Source organism: Malaclemys terrapin, chromosome 7 (assembly GCF_027887155.1).
Source record: "Malaclemys terrapin pileata isolate rMalTer1 chromosome 7, rMalTer1.hap1, whole genome shotgun sequence".
Lineage (NCBI taxonomy): Eukaryota > Metazoa > Chordata > Testudines > Emydidae > Malaclemys > Malaclemys terrapin.
This window is the reverse complement of record NC_071511.1, coordinates 80,038,077-80,043,796: the sequence shown is the minus strand read 5'-3', so window position 1 is coordinate 80,043,796 and position 5,720 is coordinate 80,038,077. Positions and strand designations below refer to the sequence as shown.

General features: G+C 38.7%; 1 protein-coding gene across 1 annotated transcript in view; it reads left to right on the top strand.

The window, feature by feature from the left end:
- The first annotated feature begins 1,075 nt into the window (after window positions 1-1,075).
- The window catches only part of RTKN2 (rhotekin 2), a 100,578-nt gene continuing 95,933 nt past the window's right edge, over window positions 1,076-5,720 (top strand). Inside the window, exon 1 of the mRNA XM_054033340.1 lies at window positions 1,076-1,114. The gene's annotated coding sequence lies outside the window, so the exon portion shown is untranslated. The remainder of the gene's footprint in view (window positions 1,115-5,720) is intronic.

Genomic DNA, 5,720 nt, shown 5'->3' with positions numbered 1-5,720 from the left:
GAGCCGTAAATCACGCTGAGCCCAGCAGAGTCACACTTATTCACACCCCCCTTTCTCATTCATTCACACCAATACATAGAGCTGAGCAGTGAGCGGGGAGGAGCATCTGGAGGAAGGACGGGGCTGGGCTAAAGCTGAGAGCTCAGGCAGAGCACAAAGCAAAATCCACTTCAGGCCAGCATAGAAGGAGCAGAAAAACAGCCTGCGTAAAGGCAACTGGAAACAGAGAAGATGAGAGAGGGAAAAGAGGGAGAGCAAGAGAAATCAGCCTCTAAATCTATACACGTCATCTGATCATTTAATATAGAAGCAAACAAGTGCAAACTAGACACAAACAATTTAATGATAAGTAATGGTAGGGAGGAGGGACCGAAGCATTTTGCAAGGCAAGAACAATACTGAGCCATTAGGACATATTGGATAAAATCCTGGTCCTGCTGCAGTTGATGGGACTTTTGCCATTGTAGACACATCTTACTGTCACTGACGTGTTGATCATATGGCAGCGTAAGCTGATGTAAGTGTAGTAGGGTTTGCACGTTTGTATTTTGAATTATAAGTAAGGATATGTCTGTGCTACAAGCACTCTAGCAGCACAGCGGCCACTTGCTACAGAAGGGGTTTTCCCCCTGCTACAGTAAATTCACCTTCTCAAGAGGTGGTAGCTCGCTTGAGGGAAGAATTCTCCCATTGACCTAGCTACATCTCCAGTGGGAGGGAGGGTAGGCTGACCTCACTATATTGCACAGGACGTGACAGAGGCACAGGACGTGATAGAGGTAGGGGCTTTTATAGTGACTAATGCCCCAGTCCATGCTGGTAGACACCTGTTTGTTTGGCTGCCATTTGCAGGAATGGGGTATGGCTACACTAGAGAGTTTAGTGCGCCACCGTAAGCTCTCTAATGTACCTGCTCTAAGAGGAGAGCTTTCTCCCATCATATCAGCTGCTGGGTTGTGAACCTTGACAGAAAAGCTACACATATAATAAACTACACGTTACCTGTTCCAGATGAATGGATCCTGGTTGAATCACAGCACCACTAATGGAGGGATAACTTCTGAGACCACTTTCCACTCGGCTTCCCAATAACTCAGTTCCTTTCATCACTCAGGTATCTTTATTCATTATACAGCACTGATCTGCTGATTAGATTCAAATGCGCGGAGTGTGTGTGTGTGGGGGGGGGAGGGAGAGATGAATGCAGGGTACATCGCATCTCCAAAGTTACACAGTAACCTCTCCCTTTATATACATTACATATCTCATTGCATTCACTATACATTGCATACTTTTTGGATTGGATTGGATTGGATTGGTTACTTCGCAGGAACCAATCCCTGTGCAGCATGTGCTGTCCATGTACTGCCCATATTTCAACTTTCTCTTTACCTGATGTCTACATTCCTAACTTATTACGTCCCTCGTTATCTAGCTCATAGTAAATAGTTCCCTGGGTGTTCTCCCTTCTCTTAGTTGGCTCAGACATTCTGTCTTTTTAGCCTACTGACATATTTACTTATCTTATGTAGCACAAACATTCTGTTTTCAACCCGATGATTCATTTATATCCCTAATGCTATCTCCCAAAAAATGAGGCCTCCCTCCATGTGTTAATTACTCATGTCAGGCCAGGCCTCCACTTTAATAATAGATTAGACATTGATCCCTTGACTAGAAAATGAGATTTGTAATCATTTTATAATCTTAACCATTGAACATATTTTTGCAAATTTTGGGAGACTATATTAAGGCTGAATATGAAGTGTAAGTTTCTTGGAATGATAGTGAAGTATCTCTGTTCTAAAATGTAGTGTTTGAGACAGGGGCGGCCCTAGACTAGCTGCCAGCAACTGGTGCCCTAGGCGAACCATGCAATCGGCGCCCAAACCCCAAGGGCAGATCTAGGCTGAGGTTTTTAGCAAATGGGAAACATTTTGCCCCTTTTTTCCTTTTAATTTTTTTTAAGCTTTAAACAGAGGCTTAATTATTCGGTTTGTCTGTCCATCTGTCTCTCCAACCAATGTTTCTGAGATCAGATAAAACAGAGACACAAAATTTTCAGAATAGATTTGTACACGACAGCTAGATGATATTTCAGTCCAATTTCAAATAAAAATGCATTAAAAATGTGAATTATAATTTTTATTATTACAAATCCAAAATCATCCATTATGCTATCCTGCTTTAACTGCCATTACCACCACATCCAATAAAGAAAGAAATAAGAAAACTCTTCAATGAACTTTAACCTGTATTTACAAAACACTCCAAATAAAAAACACTCTGTGCTCTTAAAACATGACCTTTCTTGCTTTAAATTTTGAAAATTCAGTCACTAGTTCTTTTAGATCCAGTTTACCAGCTATTTCATGCTCTATTGACATTGTGGCAAGTCCAACAAGTCTCTCTTGCACCGTTATTGAACGCAGATATGTTTTTATCAATTTTAACTTTGAGAAGCTACATTCCACACTAGCTACAGAAACTGGCAAAGTTAAAAGAACGTGTAGAGCTATAAAAACGTTTGGAAAACTGTCTGAGTTTATTTTCACAAACAAACTTCAGTACTTCTTCAGGAGTGGAATGTTTCTTAAGTCGTCTTGAAAAAGCCTGAAGCTCACTACACAAATCTGTAACATCAATGTCTTTTGAATTTTCATGAGTCAATGCCGACTCCAGTTTTATACAAAATTCTCTTATCTGTTTTGCTGTTTTCTTTTGCAAGCTGTGGATATCATATAGAAAGCCAAATACTGACTCTAGCTGCTGCATCTGTTGAAATCTTTCGTCAACTGAGTGAATAGCAGTATCAAGGACTGCAAAGTAGAAATTCACTTTGAACCTTTGTTTTGGGTTCTGAATGGGTGTGTCTTGTCTTTCATATGAAAACTGCTGTTTCTTTTGCCGAATGCAAACTGGCTCTGGTTCAAATTCTGTTGGAAAGTCTATTTCTTCAGCAAGCTTGAGAGAATTTACCAGTGTTCTTTGGAACTCTTCATCACTTCTGAATTCCTCCAGAATATTTTTAGTTTGCTGCAGTTTTTGAATAGCAGAATGTATGTTCAAGTTCTTTTCCTGAAGCTGCTTACTAGTGAGGTTAATCTCGAAAAGGATATTATACCACAAAATGAGTGATGTCACAAATTTGAACTTGGAAAGGCCATTTACAAGAGCTTCTGCATCTGAACGTGCCGTATTGCCAGATGATCCAGTAAAGGTAGTATCAGAAATTTCAATTAGGGCATCATAAATGTTTCCAAGTTCATAGCAAAGAGGCTTCAAAGCATCAATGTGACTCTCCGATCTTGTCTGACTAAGTCGTTTAACAGTTAGAGAATTCACATGGCGAGTCAGAATCTCCCAACATGTGTGTTGAGCCTGAGAAAAACACAAACACTTTGCACCAGGTCAAAGAAACTGCTTGCCTCCAAACAGCATTTAGCAGCAGCATTGACAACAAAATTCAGAGAATGCGCACTGCAAGGAACAAAAAGGATTGATTTCCATCCTTTTCCTTTGCACACCATTGTCTTTACCCTTCATATTACTCCCATTATCATAGCCTTGGCCATGTAAGTTTTCAACAGATAATGACATTGTTTCAAGCTCTTGAAGAATAGCTTCGGTCATAAATGCTCAAGTTGTCTCCTTCAGTGGTATGAAACCCAAAAAATGTTCCTTTATGAGCACTTCAATATTATCTTTCTGCAGACTTTTCCATATCCACAAAACAAATGATCATCATTTGTTCAACATGACTCACATCTGGCTTAGAGTCCAGTATTATTGAAAAGTATTTTGCAGAATGGGCAGCTTCTACAATTTTCTTTTTAATGGCATTTGCTAGGATTTGAATCAGTTCATTCTGCATATTTTTTCCTAAGTCATGAACCTGTGTTTTATGATCAGTTATTTTACGTAGATGCTCCTTCATGACTGGATCAAACAAAGCTAAGTATTCAACAAATTTTAAAAAGTTTCCATTACCTGGAGTGTATAATTTTTTATTTCTACCACGGCCACAGAATGCTAAATTTTGCCCACCGAGAACTCTCACTAAAGCAATCAGGCGCTCTAATATTTGTTGCCAATATTCTTCTTTTTCCTTGATCACATGTAAATTTTCTTTGTTTAGTTTTTCCTTTTTTCAATCGTAATGCAAGTTCTTTCCAATTTTGAAAACATTCCAAATGTTCTGTACTTCTTTCATGTGAAGAGAGAATTGAAGATACATTTTTCCAGTCCTTTGAACCATTTTCAGTAAGTAATGTACCAATTGCTTGATTTCTAAACAACTTGTAGCAAAAGCAAAACACAGAGCCCTTCGACACTGAATATTGTAACCAGTTTTGATGAATTTCTTCCCCATTAATGAGTTTCCTCTTGTAATGCTGAGGAGAGAATTTTCTTTCATTTCCATCCTTAGGGAAGGAAAATTCATGAACTTGTTCGGGTCCATGTTCCATGAGAATTTGCTGCACACAGTCATCACATCTGGGCCATGAAGCTGGGTCCCCATATTGTAACTTGTTTGTGATTTCCTTATCCTTTCTTCCTTCTACTTCATTTACTTCAATTTCTGCATGGGTCTCTGAAGGTGAAAATATTCCATATCAGTCTGATGCTGTGAGCTGCCTTCATCTAGAAGTAAGTTTCCATCATCTTGATGTTCCAAACTGCTTCCAAGCGGATGTGAGCTAACCTCCTCTCCAAGTAAAATTCCTTCATCTGGATGCTGTGAACTGCTTCTTTATTTGGATTAAAGAGAAGATATTTCAGGAAGGATCCCTGCTGTTTTGCTTGGTCCTTTTCCTTCTCAGCCTTTCATTTACGATACTCAGCTCCTGAGGGTTTTCTCTTTCCTCTTTCTGCCTGGGGCATTTGAAAATTGCTATGTACTGTGCTCCCAACTGCAAGCATTATAGCGTTAAGGATGGCTGACACACCACATGGTTGGCAATTTAAACCACATTGCAGCCATCCCAACACATCTTTTCACTGTTTAAAGGTTCAATGATTAGTAACATACACTCACTTACCTATTAAAATAGTTAGTTATAGCATTTACATGGAAACAAAATGACCTTGTTTGACGTTATAACCTGACACCAGTTGTTTGGAAAGTAATCCCCTTCCTCACGGTTACCCGCTTGGAGTGTGACGTCATCACTTTCCTAGTCAATTAAGCATTAACGCTGTTACTTTTCTTTTCTTTTATGGACCTTATTTATTACATGTGAACTAGTCATAATAAAGAAAAATTCATAATTATACAGCCCGCTGTATAATATAACGCTAAGGTTTAATAACACTTAAAGATACTCACATTTTGGATTTATAATGCTGAAAGATGTTATTCTTTATTCTTTGGCACCAAGAAACACAATTTTCCACAGTATTCACTCGATTCTTAACCATCTACCTGTGACGTGTGTTAAAATGATCGTTTGACATGTATCAACTCGCGATATCTCTGCTCTACATGAATTTCCGGCTATGCGACCTTGATGTATATTCGAGTTAGGTGTCACTAGCATTGCAGGTCTTGCTGCTGGCGGATGTGTTTCATTGTGGCTGAGTTATTGCTTATCAAAATTGCAGAGTGCAAATTGAAAAAAATTAGCTAAAATATTATTTATTTTTGCAGTAAATAAAAGATTTGACATTAATAAATTCTCAGAAATGTAGAGAAATGAATTATAATTCATATTCCCTCC